A 15,737-nucleotide genomic window follows, 5' to 3' on the forward strand; every position below is an offset into this window, starting at 1 on the left:
GATGACACATTCCATACTCCTTACTCTGGAGTTCTCCTGTCTGATGACACATTCCACACCCCTTACTCTGGAGTTCCCCTGTCTGATGACACATTCCATACTCCTTACTCTGGAGTTCTGTCTGATGACACATCTATACTCCTTACTCTGGAGTTCTCCTGTCTGATGACACATTCCATACTCCTTACTCTGGAGTTCCCCTGTCTGATGACACATTCCATACTCCTTACTCTTGAGGTCTCCTGTCTGATGACACATTCCATACTCCTTACTCTGGAGTTCCCCTGTCTGATGACACATTCCATACTCCTTACTCTTGAGGTCTCCTGTCTGATGACACATTCCATTCTCCTTACTCTGAGTTCCCCTGTCTGATGACACATTCCATACTCCTTAATCTGGAGTTCCCCTGTCTGATGACACATTCCATACTCCTTCATCTGGAGTTCCCCTGTCTGATGACACATTCCATACTCCTTACTCTGGAGTTCCCCTGTCGGATGACACACTGCATACTCCTTACTCTGGAGTTCTCCTCTCTGATTACACATTCCACACTCCTTATTCTGGAGTTCTCCTGTCTGATTACACATTCCACACTCCTTACTCTGGGTTCCCCTGTCTGATTACACATTCCATCCTCCTTACTCTGGGGGAAGACTCTGGCAGCGCCGACCCCAGACCTGGGACCCCCAGACCTCAGGACCCTCGCAGCGGGCCCCGGACAGGCGGGCGACTCTGGCAGCGCCTGACAGGCGGGAGACTCTGGCAGCGCCTGACAGGCGGGTGACTCTGGCAGCGCCTGACAGGCGGGAGACTCTGAAGGGATGAGGCACAGTATAGACTGGGCTGTGGAGGCGCACTGGATGTCTCGAACTAAGGGCCTGCACAACCCGTCCTGGCTGGACGGTGATTTTAGCCCGGCATGTGCGTGGCGCAGGCACAGGACGCACTGGGCTGTGCAGACACACGGGAGACACAGTGCGCAGCGCAGACGCAGGATATCCTGGCCCAAGGAGACTCACTGGAGGTCTGGAGAGCAGGGCTGGCACCATCCATCCTGGCTGGATCCTCACCCTAGCCCGGCAGATGCGGAGAGCTGAGATGTAGCGCACCGGGCTAAGAACGCGTACTGGAGACACCGTGCTCTCCACCGCATAACACGGTGCCTGACCAGTACGATGCCCGCCATGGTAAGCATGTCTTGGAGAGCTGTAGCGCCGAGCTGGCACAGGACGTGCAGGGCTAGGGAGGTGCACATGAGGCCTGGTGCGTGGGGCTGGCACAGTCTTCACCAGGCGGCTAGCACGCACCTCAGGACGAGTATGGAGAGATGACTCAGGTGACATCAAATCCCGGACAACTCCCTCATAACTCTCTCCTCCAATCTCCCCATTAACTCCTTCACTGTCTCTGCTTTGCCCCCTTCACTCACCTACAATTCCACCCTTACTGGCTCTGGTTCCATCCTTGGCTCCTTACGGTAAGCACGGGGAGTTGGCTCAGGTCTGAATCCTGACTCTGCCACACTCCCCGTGTGACCCCCCCAAAAATGGTTTTGGGTCTGCCTCACGGACTTCCTTGCCAGCCGTGCCAACTCCTCGTAGTGTTGCCGCTCAGCCTTAGCTGCCTCCAGTTCCTCCTGTGGACGGCGATACTCCCCAGCCTGTGCCCAGGGTCCAATGCCTTCCAATATCTCCTCCCATATCCATTTCCCCAGTTAGCGCTGCTCCTCCTTACCATGCTGTTGGTCCTTTGGTGGTGGCGGCGTGGTACGTGTTCATCCTTTTATTAATGGAACTGAACACTGATTAACAAAACAACAAGGAGAACAACCAAAACAGTTCTGTCTGGTGCAGACACAAAAACAGAAAACAACTACCCACAAAACTCAGGTGGGAAAAGGGTACCTAAGCATGGTTCTCAATCAGAGACAACCATAGACAGCTGCCTCTAATTGAGAACCACACCCAGCCAAAAACAAAGAAAAACAAAACATAGAAAATGAACATAGAATGCCCACCCTAGTCACACCCTGGCCTAACCAAAATAGAGAATAAAAGCCTCTCTATGGCCAGGACATGACAATCGGGTTCTTGGTCACCTCCTTGACCAAGGCCCTTCTCCCTGATTGCTCAGTTCGGCAGGGCGGCCAGCTCTAGGAAGATTCTTGTTGGTTCCAAACGTCTTCCATTTAAGAACGATGTAGGCCACTGTGTTCTTGGGGACCTCCAATGCTACAGACATTTTTTGGCACCCTTTACGGACAATTCCTTCGACCTCATGGCTTGGTTTTTGCTCAGACATGCACCTTATATAGACAGGTGTGTGCCTTTCCAAATCGTGTCCAATCAATTGAATATAACACAGGTGGACTCCAATCAAGTTGTAGAAACCTCTCATGGATAATCAATGGAAACAGGATGCACCTCATAGCAAAGGGTCTGAATACTTACGTAAATAAGGTATTTCAGTTTTTTTCCTGTTTTCACATTATGGGATATTGTGTGTAGATTGATGAGGGAAAAAATAATGTTATCCTTTTTAGAATAAGGCTGAAATGTAACAAAATGTGGAAAAACGGAAGGGGTTTGAATGCACTGTATAGTGTATTTTTCCTGATAGGAATAACACCATTCTCCATGCACTGTTATTTACCAATTGATAAGAGGTATTGATATGATCTATTTAAATGAGCAAGCTGTCTGGTTAAGGTAATTGTAAATATCTCAGATCTGTCTTATGGAGACAATGTGAAACTAGTCATATTTCAGCAAATGGAAAAACATGTCAACATGACAGGTATTTCAGGCCTGTTTTTCACAAAGTGAAGTAGAAATAGCTGTGTCGTTATTCAGAATTGTAATTCTAAGCCTATGGCTTCAGAATTTGCAAGGCTGAAATTTGGAGACCCAAGCCGAGGCTGTATTCTATGGAAACCTGAGTGCACTGACATTAGTGCCTTACTTACCAGGTTGATTTATGCACTCTAGACTGTTTTAATTATATGCCCGGACTTTTCAGTATTTAAAAAAATAATTTATATCATATTAAATATTAGCCACTGTCGGTAGCCACCGTCAATAATATCAACATACATAATAACTGTCACTTTAGTGCAGTAGCCTACAATTGGTGCTGAAAAGGAGATGAATATGTGTGTATTTAGATGGCTTTCTTTCATTGATCCCTACACTGAACCCATTCTCTCGATATAAACCGAGTGTACAAAACATTAGGAACACCTTCCTAATATTGAGTTGCACCCCCATTTGCCCTCAGAACAGCCTCAATTCGTTGGGTATTGACTACAAGGTGTCAAAAACTTTCCACAGGGATGCTGGCTCCAATTTCGCTGGAAGTCAATTGGATGGTGGACCATTCTTGATACACATGGGAAACTGTTGAGAGTGAAAAACCCAGCAGCGTTGCAGGTCTTCACATCCTCAAACTGGTGCGCCTGGCACCTACTACCATAACCTGTTCAAAGGCACTTAAATCTTTTGTCTTGCCCATTCACCCTCTGAAGGGCACACATACACAATCCAATGGTTCAATTGTCTCAACCTGTCTCCTCCCCTTCATCTGCACAGATTGAAGTGGATTTAACAGGTGACATTAATAAGGGATCATAGCTTTCACATGGATTCAATTTGATTTGATTTTGATTTGATTCACCTGGTCAGTCTGTCATGGACAGAGCAGATGTGCCTAAGGTTTTGTACACTCAGTGTATATTCTGGTGAGTCTGTTGAGAAAATTCAAATCTAAGGTATATTGTATTTAAAGAGATGGCTTTAGATAAATGTACTAAAAACCTTATTGAATGAAAACTCCATGAGAAAATATGTTGGCCAGCAAGTGGGACGGTTTTCAGAGGTTGAATTACATTTATTCAGCAAGCACAATGGAACCACACCTGAAAAGCCCATTACACACCTGCATAAGGTAAGTCTGAATGCCAACTACTGAGAAGTGCGTAGGAAAGGCCTGCATAGGAAAGGCCTGTATAGGAAAGGCCTCCATAGGAAAGGCCTGCATAGGAAAGGCCTGCATAGGAAAGGCCTGCATAGGAAAGGTCTCCATAGGAAAGGCCTGCATAGGAAAGGCCTCCATAGGAAAGGCCTGCATAGGAAAGGCCTGCATAGGAAAGGCCTGCATAGGAAAGGCCTCCATAGGAAAGGCCTGCATAGGAAAGGCCTGCATAGGAAAGGCCTGCATAGGAAAGGCCTCCATAGGAAAGGCCTGCATAGGAAAGGCCTGCATAGGAAAGGCCTGCATAGGAAAGGCCTGCATAGGAAAGGCCTGCATAGGAAAGGCCTCCATAGGAAAGGCCTGCATAGGAAAGGCCTGCATAGGAAAGGCCTGCATAGGAAAGGCCTCCATAGGAAAGGCCTGCATAGGAAAGGCCTCCATAGGAAAGGCCTGCATAGGAAAGGCCTGCATAGGAAAGGCCTGCATAGGAAAGGCCTCCATAGGAAAGGCCTCCATAGGAAAGGCCTGCATAGGAAAGGCCTCCATAGGAAAGGCCTGCATAGGAAAGGCCTGCATAGGAAAGGCCTCCATAGGAAAGGCCTGCATAGGAAAGGCCTCCATAGGAAAGGCCTGTATAGGAAAGGCCTCCATAGGAAAGGCCTGCATAGGAAAGGCCTGCATAGGAAAGGTCTCCATAGGAAAGGCCTCCATAGGAAAGGCCTGCATAGGAAAGGCCTGCATAGGAAAGGTCTCCATAGGAAAGGCCTTCATAGGAAAGGCCTGCATAGGAAAGGCCTCCATAGGAAAGGCCTGCATAGGAAAGGCCTGCATAGGAAAGGCCTGCATAGGAAAGGCGTAAATCTGAATCGGGCCCTTAGTGCCTCATAATTACTTCATAGTAATAGTTTAAGGATGGTGATAAATCCGGGCTGAACTGTTTTGGCCTCTTGTCTCCAGGATACGGGGCTGTACTCACTCACACACACACACACACACACACACACACACACACACACACACACACACACACACACACACTGGTGTTATCCATAAAAACAAACATTATCACCTACCACAAATCGTCTGTCCTCGGTTGCAACACTCACTACCGAGTTGAAAACCGAGGACGTCAGCACAAGAACTGTTCATCTGGAGCTTCATGAAATGGGTTTCCATGACGGAGCAGCCACACACAAGCCTAAGATCACTATACGCAATGCCAATCATCGGCTGGAGAGGTGTAAAGCTCGCCGCCATTAGACTGGAGCACACTGGAGCAGTGGAAACGCGTTCTCTGAAGTGATGAATCACGCTTCACCATCTGGCAGTCCGACAGACGAATGTGGGTTTGGTGGAGGTCAGGAGAACACTACCTTCCCAAATGCATAGTGCCAACTGTAAAGTTAGGTGGAGAAGGAATAATGGTCTGGGGCTGTTTTCATGGTTCAGGCCCCTTAGTTCTAGTGAAAGGAAATGTTAACGCTACAGCATACAATGACATTCTAGATAGTTCTGTGCTTCCAACTTTGTGGCAAGTTAAGGTCCATACAGAATGGTTTGTCGAGATCTGTGTGTAAGAACTTAACTGGCCTACACAGAGCCCTGACCGCAACCCCATTGGACACCTTTGGGATATATATAACGCCGACTGCGAGCCAGGCCTAATCGCCCAACATCTTTGGAATGAGATGTTCGACAAGTCACGTACTTTTGGTCATGTAGTGTATGTTGTTACACTTTGAGAGGAGGTGGAATTCTGAATGAATTAAGTCAAGGTCAGAATATGGCGTATTTGTAAACACACCTCCACCACACATGAATTTCTTTGATATCCACCCCAAAGGAATAGCGGGGTGAATAGCATGTTATTCTCATGCATAAGGTCAAGGTCAGAATACATGAGAGAAAAGTGCATCAAAATGGAATTATGTTCCGTTTATGCACGCTTCACTCAGGTTGGAATCCCCCTAAATAAAGAGTGTGATTGCCTTGTCGCCAGCGGTGCAAAAAGTCACTCCACATGAAGGTGATTTCAAGAGATGCAAGAGTCTCTGTGCCATGGCTACAGGGCTGAGTGATGGGTCTCCAGTTGGACCTCACACACACACACATGCACGCACACTGGTGTTATCCATAAAATAAACATTATCACCTACCAAAACAGGGCACACATACCAGACTCAATCGGTGCACTTAAACACTGAAACATGCCCTTGTGTCGATAGATACACACACAGGTTGCCATTGAAGAGGCGATTATTTTTCTCTCTGCCTGAGTGATGTTTCAGTCCACTTTTGAGAGCCTGTCACTCATCCCCCATTCATTGGATGTCCTTGATGATGACATGTCACATCTGGAAGCTCTTCTGTGTGTTTGATACATAGACATTCTCATAGACATTTATATGCTCTGCTTTCCCATGGGTGGGTTGTGCTCCTGTGATGTGAAGAGGGAAACCAAGACCTCCACAACAGCAGTCAAGTCAATTGAAGTCATTCTGTTATTCACCACCTCAAGTGTTTTTTTTTAAAAGGTAGGGCATTTTGGGAAATCTGGGTCTGCACCCAAAAAAAGTGTTTAGGACAGTTGTTTAGAATCAACCCTTTAATGCCATTTGCTTTCTACATGTGTGGCTGCAACCTAAGTAAAACCAACCTTTCCTACATACAACATAGCAATATCAGTGTCATGCACACTGAATAAATGTGTAGCCACTGGGCCATGTTAGAGTAGGATATTGTTTCACAGGAGAAAGTGACACTGGTCTAGATGGACTCCTAGGCACTGAGACACACACACACTTATTTTTGGAGTGGACTTTTTGGAGTGTAAAAACTGTTTGACATCAAAAATCCTATTTTCGCTAGCCCTAAACCTAACCCTAATACTAACCCTAACCCTTAACCTAACCATAAACCTAACCCTAAACCTTAGCCCTAACCATAAACCTTAACCCTAACCCTAAACCTTAGCCCTAACCTAACCATAACCTTAACCCTAAATCTAACCCTAAACCTTAGCCCTAACCCTAACCATAAACCTTAACCCTAACCCTAAACCTTAGCCCTAACCCTAACCTTAACCCTAACCCTAACCATAAACCTTAACCCTAAACCTTAGCCCTAACCCTAACCTAACCATAACCTTAACCCTAAATCTAACCCTAAACCTTAGCCCTAACCCTAACCTTAACCTTTAAGCTTAAAATAGCATTTAAACCAATTTAGGACCTGAAAAAAGTCCTGACTTCTCAAAAAAGTTATTGTTTTCTACCTTTTCAGAACATTCGGGTGAAATGTTAGGACTTTGGGGTCCTGACACACACACCACTGATGTAACATCCCCCCCAGAAGAGGCCAGTCTGCTTCCAGTTTGATTGTACATAGTTACTGTTGATGTACAAAGGGCCGGATCCACTTTCAGGATACGCTTTTAATGAAACTCAAACTGTAACACATTTCAGATCTCAGAACAAAGAGGGAGAATCAAAAGCGTCAGAGGAGGTGACCTGGGGTAGAGCGTGCTCTCCATTCTACACACAGCACCTCGCCATGATGATCCAACTGTAAACAAGACCTCTCTGAAGCCCATCTCAATTACCCAAACAGGTGGGGGAAAGAAAGCTATGTTGGTATTTAGAGTTAAAGCTAAGTGATATAAGCATAAACTACAATTTAAAGTCATGTTTACTTCCACAACAGTAGAGCCTGAGAGAAGAGGCTACTGAAACTAACTGGCAAAGCTTTGAAAATGATAAACTATTTAGAAAGTCTGTTAAATGAATGCTAATCCTTAACAAATGTGCTCAGCTGCCATCGAGAGTTGAGTTATCTTAGACGCAGCGAGGACACATAAAAAGTATCGAACGCAAATAGAACAACATGTACGTCAGCAGATAAGTTATGACTTTTCAGCAGCTTTGAAAAGCCACACAACTCCATCTTAATAAACAAACGTATCATGAAGTTATGGAGTGAGAGATTTATTGGAAATGAAAACTCTTTGCCGAATGTTAGAAATCACAACAGTCTCTGTTAAGTAGTGGGTTGTTCCACCCAGAAGAATGAAAGGAAATGCATTAGATTATTGAATTGTTTACCTGAATATAATTTGTATCATTAGTCTAAGGATTCATGGATCAGAATGGGTTTTGAATTATGTAAGTTAACTTCACAGAAATTGTTTACAGAGTTACATGTGAGGTTATGAGAAAACCACAATTTACATTGTGGGTGCTGATAATCTTTAATGTACTTACAGTATTTGGTGTATCTTGTATCATCAGCCTACAGTATACATCCTCAGTGTAACTACTCCACCTAGAATATAGGCCTTCAAGACCCGAGCCCTGAGGCCACAGCATTGTATTGTACAGCCCTGTCCTATTACCTCTCCCCCCTGGAGCCCTGGTTGGTGGGTCAGAACACACCTGTGGCCAGCGATGTTCAGAGCTGATAAATGCTCATGCTTAATGGAGCTTGGGAGGAGGAGCTCGCTGCTTATTGGCCGGGAAGAACACACCATTTTAAATGGCTCTGATCAAAATGTTTCTTACAGAGTGGTATAGCGCTGCCCAGTGTGAGCGGTCCACAGTTGTGTTGTGCATGAGTAAACTGGTGATGGTATCATTTTAACTGAGTGGCGGGATAGAGAGATGTGAGATCAGCGATTGTAAAGGTTTGCTGCAGAGGTTAAATATATGGGTAGTCCACATTCACTGGGAGAAACAAGTGGAAAGTCCTACAAACACAACATTGTGAGTTATTGAAGCAGAACGAGTGAGGTTTGGGGTTTAGACACAGTGCCCTGATCTACACCACCTCATCAAAGACTATCTCAAGGACATAAACATAAACGGTCAGAGCCCTGGTCTACACCACCTCATCAAAGACTATCTCAAGGACATAGACATAAACAGTCAGAGCCCTGGTCTACACCACCTCATCAAAGACTATCTCAAGGACATAAACATAAACGGTCAGAGCCCTGGTCTACACCACCTCATCAAAGACTATCTCAAGGACATAGACATAAACAGTCAGAGCCCTGGTCTACACCACCTCATCAAAGACTATCTCAAGGACATAGACATAAACAGTCAGAGCCCTGGTCTACACCACCTCATCAAAGACTATCTCAAGGACATAAACATAAACAGTCAGAGCCCTGGTCTACACCACCTCATCAAAGACTATCTCAAGGACATAGACATAAACGGTCAGAGCCCTGGTCTACACCACCTCATCAAAGACTATCTCAAGGACATAGACATAAACGGTCAGAGCCCTGGTCTACACCACCTCATCAAAGACTATCTCAAGGACATAGACATAAACGGTCAGAGCCCTGGTCTACACCACCTCATCAAAGACTATCTCAAGGACATAGACATAAACGGTCAGAGCCCTGGTCTACACCACCTCATCAAATACTATCTCAAGGACATAGACATAAACGGTCAGAGCCCTGGTCTACACCACCTCATCAAATACTATCTCAAGGACATAGACATAAACAGTCAGAGCCCTGGTCTACACCACCTCATCAAAGACTATCTCAAGGACATAGACATAAACGGTCAGAGCCCTGGTCTACACCACCTCATCAAAGACTATCTCAAGGACATAGACATAAACAGTCAGAGCCCTGGTCTACACCACCTCATCAAAGATTATCTCAAGGACAAAGACAAACGGTCAGAGCCCTGGTCTACACCACCTCATCAAAGACTATCTCAAGGACATAGACATAAACGGTCAGAGCCCTGGTCTACACCACCTCATCATAGACTATCTCAAGGACATAGACATAAACGGTCAGAGCCCTGGTCTACACCACCTCATCAAAGACTATCTCAAGGACATAGACATAAACAGTCAGAGCCCTGGTCTACACCACCTCATCATAGATTATCTCAAGGACAAAGACAAACGGTCAGAGCCCTGGTCTACACCATCTCATCAAAGACTATCTCAAGGACATAGACATAAACGGTCAGAGCCCTGGTCTACACCCCCTCATCAAAGACTATCTCAAGGACATAGACATAAACGGTCAGAGCCCTGGTCTACACCACCTCATCAAAGACTATCTCAAGGACAAAGACAAACGGTCAGAGCCCTGGTCTACACCACCTCATCAAAGACTATCTCAAGGACATAGACATAAACGGTCAGAGCCCTGGTCTACACCACCTCATCAAAGACTATCTCAAGGACATAGACATAAACGGTCAGAGCCCTGGTCTACACCACCTCATCAAAGACTATCTCAAGGACATAGACATAAACAGTCAGAGCCCTGGTCTACACCCCCTTATCAAAGACTATCTCAAGGACATAGATGGTCTCAGTCACACGCTGAAACCTGAGGATAGGATCAGGGCGTCTTTCATTTGTTTTCAGATTCAATGTTGTCGTCTATCTATCTGATGAACACAAACAACAGTAGCTGTTTCATGTTTTTGTCTGTATTTAAACCCTTCATTGTGCTCTGTTGTGTGTCATTCTTTCCTTCCTTGACAACATGATTCACATGATGCTATCAGCTATTGACTGTGGTTTACAGTACACAGAAGCTTGATATTTTCCACATCTTCTTCCAGTTGATGAGTGTGGACAAAGTTCGTATTTATAACAAGGGGATAATGGATGGTTGTGCGAGGGGCCCGGCCACTCTGTCCCCAGGTCAGCCTCTCTCTCTGTCTCTGTCTCATGAATCCTGCTCACTATGGAAGTAACAGAGGCAGTAAGGGAGAGCACTATCTGATCTCATTCACGTGTGGTGCTGCTGTTTTTAGACCTTGTCAATGTACTGTGAGATAATTACCTTTCAACTGTTATAGTGCTGTCATTCATAGTACTGTTATAGTGCTGTCTTTTGTAGTACTGTTATAGTGCTGTCTTTTGTAGTACTGTTATAGTGCTGTCTTTTGTAGTACTGTTATAGTGCTGTCTTTCATAGTACTGTTATAGTGCTGTATTTTGTTGTACTGCTACAGTGCTGTCTTTTGTTGTACTGTTATAGTGCTGTCTTTTGTTGTACTGTTATAGTGATGTCTTTTGTAGTACTGTTATAGTGCTGTCTTTTGTAGTACTGTTATAGTGCTGTCTTTTGTAGTACTGTTATAGTGCTGTCTTTCATAGTACTGTTATAGTGCTGTCTTTTGTAGTACTGTTATAGTGCTGTCTTTTGTAGTACTGTTATAGTGCTGTCTTTCATAGTACTGTTATAGTGATGTCTTTTGTAGTACTGTTATAGTGCTGTATTTTGTTGTACTGCTACAGTGCTGTCTTTTGTTGTACTGTTATAGTGCTGTCTTTTGTTGTACTGTTATAGTGCTGTCTTTTGTAGTACTGTTATAGTGCTGTCTTTTGTTGTACTGCTACAGTGCTGTCTTTTGTTGTACTGTTATAGTGCTGTCTTTTGTTGTACTGTTATAGTGCTGTCTTTTGTAGTACTGTTATAGTGCTGTCTTTTGTAGTACTGTTATAGTGCTGTCTTTTGTAGTACTGTTATAGTGCTGTCTTTTGTAGTACTGTTATAGTGATGTCTTTTGTAGTACTGTTATAGTGCTGTCTTTTGTAGTACTGTTATAGTGCTGTCTTTTGTAGTACTGTTATAGTGCTGTCTTTTGTAGTACTGTTATAGTGCTATCTTTTGTAGTACTGTTATAGTGCTATCTTTTGTTGTACTGTTATAGTGCTGTCTTTTGTAGTACTGTTATAGTGCTGTCTTTTGTAGTACTGTTATAGTGCTGTCTTTTGTAGTACTGTTATAGTGATGTCTTTTGTTGTACTGTTATAGTGCTGTCTTTTGTAGTACTGTTATAGTGCTGTCTTTTGTAGTACTGTTATAGTGATGTCTTTTGTAGTACTGTTATAGTGCTGTCTTTTGTAGTACTGTTATAGTGCTGTCTTTTGTAGTACTGTTATAGTGCTGTCTTTTGTAGTACTGTTATAGTGCTATCTTTTGTAGTACTGTTATAGTGCTATCTTTTGTTGTACTGTTATAGTGCTGTCTTTTGTAGTACTGTTATAGTGCTGTCTTTTGTAGTACTGTTATAGTGCTGTCTTTTGTAGTACTGTTATAGTGATGTCTTTTGTTGTACTGTTATAGTGCTGTCTTTTGTAGTACTGTTATAGTGCTGTCTTTTGTAGTACTGTTATAGTGATGTCTTTTGTAGTACTGTTATAGTGCTGTCTTTTGTAGTACTGTTATAGTGCTGTCTTTTGTAGTACTGTTATAGTGCTGTCTTTTGTAGTACTGTTATAGTGCTATCTTTTGTAGTACTGTTATAGTGCTATCTTTTGTTGTACTGTTATAGTGCTGTCTTTTGTAGTACTGTTATAGTGCTGTCTTTTGTAGTACTGTTATAGTGCTGTCTTTTGTAGTACTGTTATAGTGCTATCTTTTGTTGTACTGTTATAGTGCTGTCTTTTGTAGTACTGTTATAGTGCTGTCTTTTGTAGTACTGTTATAGTGCTGTCTTTTGTAGTACTGTTATAGTGCTGTCTTTTGTAGTACTGTTATAGTGCTGTCTTTTGTAGTACTGTTATAGTGCTGTCTTTTGTAGTACTGTTATAGTGCTGTCTTTTGTAGTACTGTTATAGTGCTGTCTTTTGTAGTACTGTTATAGTGATGTCTTTTGTAGTACTGTTATAGTGCTATCTTTTGTAGTACTGTTATAGTGCTGTCTTTTGTTGTACTGTTATAGTGCTGTCTTTTGTAGTACTGTTACAGTGATGTCTTTTGTAGTACTGTTATAGTGCTATCTTTTGTAGTACTGTTATAGTGCTGTCTTTTGTAGTACTGTTATAGTGATGTCTTTTGTAGTACTGTTATAGTGCTATCTTTTGTAGTACTGTTATAGTGCTGTCTTTTGTAGTACTGTTATAGTGCTGTCTTTTGTAGTACTGTTATAGTGCTGTCTTTTGTAGTACTGTTATAGTGATGTCTTTTGTAGTACTGTTATAGTGCTATCTTTTGTAGTACTGTTATAGTGCTGTCTTTTGTTGTACTGCTATAGTGCTGTCTTTTGTAGTACTGTTATAGTGATGTCTTTTGTAGTACTGTTATAGTGCTATCTTTTGTAGTACTGTTATAGTGCTGTCTTTTGTAGTACTGTTATAGTGATGTCTTTTGTAGTACTGTTATAGTGCTGTCTTTTGTAGTACTGTTATAGTGCTGTCTTTTGTAGTACTGTTATAGTGCTGTCTTTTGTAGTACTGTTATAGTGCTGTCTTTTGTAGTACTGTTATAGTGCTGTCTTTTGTAGTACTGTTATAGTGCTGTCTTTTGTAGTACTGTTATAGTGCTGTCTTTTGTAGTACTGTTATAGTGATGTCTTTTGTAGTACTGTTATAGTGCTGTCTTTTGTAGTACTGTTATAGTGCTGTCTTTTGTAGTACTGTTATAGTGCTGTCTTTTGTAGTACTGTTATCTTTAGTTGGAGTGTAATACACAGGTGACAGCCATTTACTGTTGAAAGTCTCTCAGTTGGTTTGGCATCTTTAGCTCATAGTCTTTGAATTATGCCCAGGGGCCAACATGGATTTGGACCCAATTTCAATATGGCAGCTAAAGTAGAATATTGAGTGTGGGGCAGCCAACTCACATCTGATGTGACGATACTGGCGTCATAATGTCATGTCCCCCTTGATGTCCCCAGAATAAACAGCACTGATCACATAGAGTACACATGAGAGTATGTGTGTGTGTGTGTGTGTGTGTGTGTGTGTTTAGACAAGCAGCTCTCAGTGCAACAGAGGCAGGCTGTGTTTGCAAAGCACTGAAGCCACAATGTGTGTGGGAGTGAGGCATCTTTTATGAAGCGGGACCTCAGCCTTGCTCATCTGTCTCCACTCCACAGTAGCTGTTACCGTGTGTTTGTGTGTTTCTGCGTGTCTGCACAAGTGTGTGTGTGTGCATGTATGTTTATGTTTGTGAATCGTGTGAGAACTGTGTTTGAATATGTTCGACAGATACGGTCACAGTTAAATGGCTCAAACAACAAGACAGGAACACTGGATCTATTACATTTGTTTGACCAATAACTTCCTGTGAAAGATAGATGTGTTTTGGCCCAGGCAGGTGTTCATTCTGACAGCAGAGTCACTCCCCTTGCACGATGTCCCTGTATGCTGGGGGAATTACCATTCAGTGCACGTATGAGTCTGCCTGTGTGAGGTTTGGGAGTAGCAGGTTCAGCTTGCCTGATGTAAAGAGCTCAGACAGAGACCCTATCTCACCTCACATAGTCACGCATAAAGGACGGAGACACTGGAGGCCATTCTCAGTGTCTCAGTCACAGCTCTGTGTGTGTGTGTGTGTGTGTGTGTGTGTGTTTGTGTGTGTGTGTGTGTGCGTGTGTGTGTTTTCAGCACAGGGTAAATCAGCACATGAAAGGTGTGTGTCCCAGGGTCGCAGTCTGATGTTAAGTTTCTCAATTTCTCTCACACGTGGGATTCTGTGAAACCAGCTAACTTTCAAACACAAAAACAAATCTTAATAAGAGAACTTCCTCCTGCAACGGGACAACTACAGCATTGTCAGTGTTAACATACAACTCTCTACATTTTCATTTCTGCCACTCTCAAACAACAACAACCCTGTATGTGTAGTTTACTACACAACATGACATGTATTTATTTGTGCGCTCTTGTGTTGATAATGTATCAAGGCACAAATGGCGTGAGTCAGTCAATGACTACATTTACCAATGCTATTGTGCATGTCTGTATGGGTGAGTGAGCCCAAGGGCCACAGTGTATGTCTCTGTGTGTGTTCTTAGGAGATTTGTGTTGGTCATTTCAATGTAGCCAAACCCTAAAAGGTGGTTTTGGGAGGGCAGAGATACAGAAAGATAGAGAGAGGGAAGAATGAAGGAGAGGGAAGAGGAAGGTAAAGGGACGAGTAACTGTCTGACCAAAGCAAAAGAGAAGAAATATGGTGGATCTCTCATCCCGTTCACACAAATGTTTTGACTAGACCATTTAAGACATCTCTGTCATCACCAATCACCTAGCAATAAATCCCAGAACAGCTATGAGTGAACCTCGGTGGAAAGGGAATAAGAAGGGGATTCCTGAAAGATGGCTCTGGTTTAAAGAGGAGAGCCATCCACTACACAGCAGCAGCAGTCAAAATGAATTAAAGAACGCGTTGAATTAGATTATGCCGCGGCTCTTGACATTTGTTTCTAGTTTCCTGAGCTACAACGAACCTTGGCAACCGGTCAGAATTTGATAGGATCTTCTGTTCAAGTAGTGGATTTGTTGTTAAGGACATTTCGGATGGAGAAACTTAAATAGTTTTAGGTGTTATGTGATGTCGGAACCCTTGTCATTATATCTATATACTGTATGTAGTTTTCTCCACAAAGATCTCATCTTGAAGGACACATATGTCTTTGTTAGTGTAAAATGAATAGAGTTGAGTTAGTGGAGATTTTCCTTTTCTTTAGGTATAATTGTTTGTAATTTTTTTTATGTATCCTTTATTTAACTAGGCAAGGCAGTAGTGTGCCTGACTACATTTGCCAAGTGTCTCCCAGTCAACAGCCTGTAAGGTGCAGACGGGGCTGTGGTCACTAATGACACTGCACGGTGAAGGCTGACGCAATGCACCTGATGACAGGACTGAAGACCACTGGGGCTATAGAGGCGGACCTACTGACTGATGCCTTTTACTCTCCCAACATTCATTATGTACATCCAGGTTTTCTGTGGTATTTAGCTTTTTTCTCCTCCTGCCCCTGTCC

Source organism: Oncorhynchus mykiss, chromosome 5 (assembly GCF_013265735.2).
Source record: "Oncorhynchus mykiss isolate Arlee chromosome 5, USDA_OmykA_1.1, whole genome shotgun sequence".
In the NCBI taxonomy this organism is placed as follows: domain Eukaryota; kingdom Metazoa; phylum Chordata; class Actinopteri; order Salmoniformes; family Salmonidae; genus Oncorhynchus; species Oncorhynchus mykiss.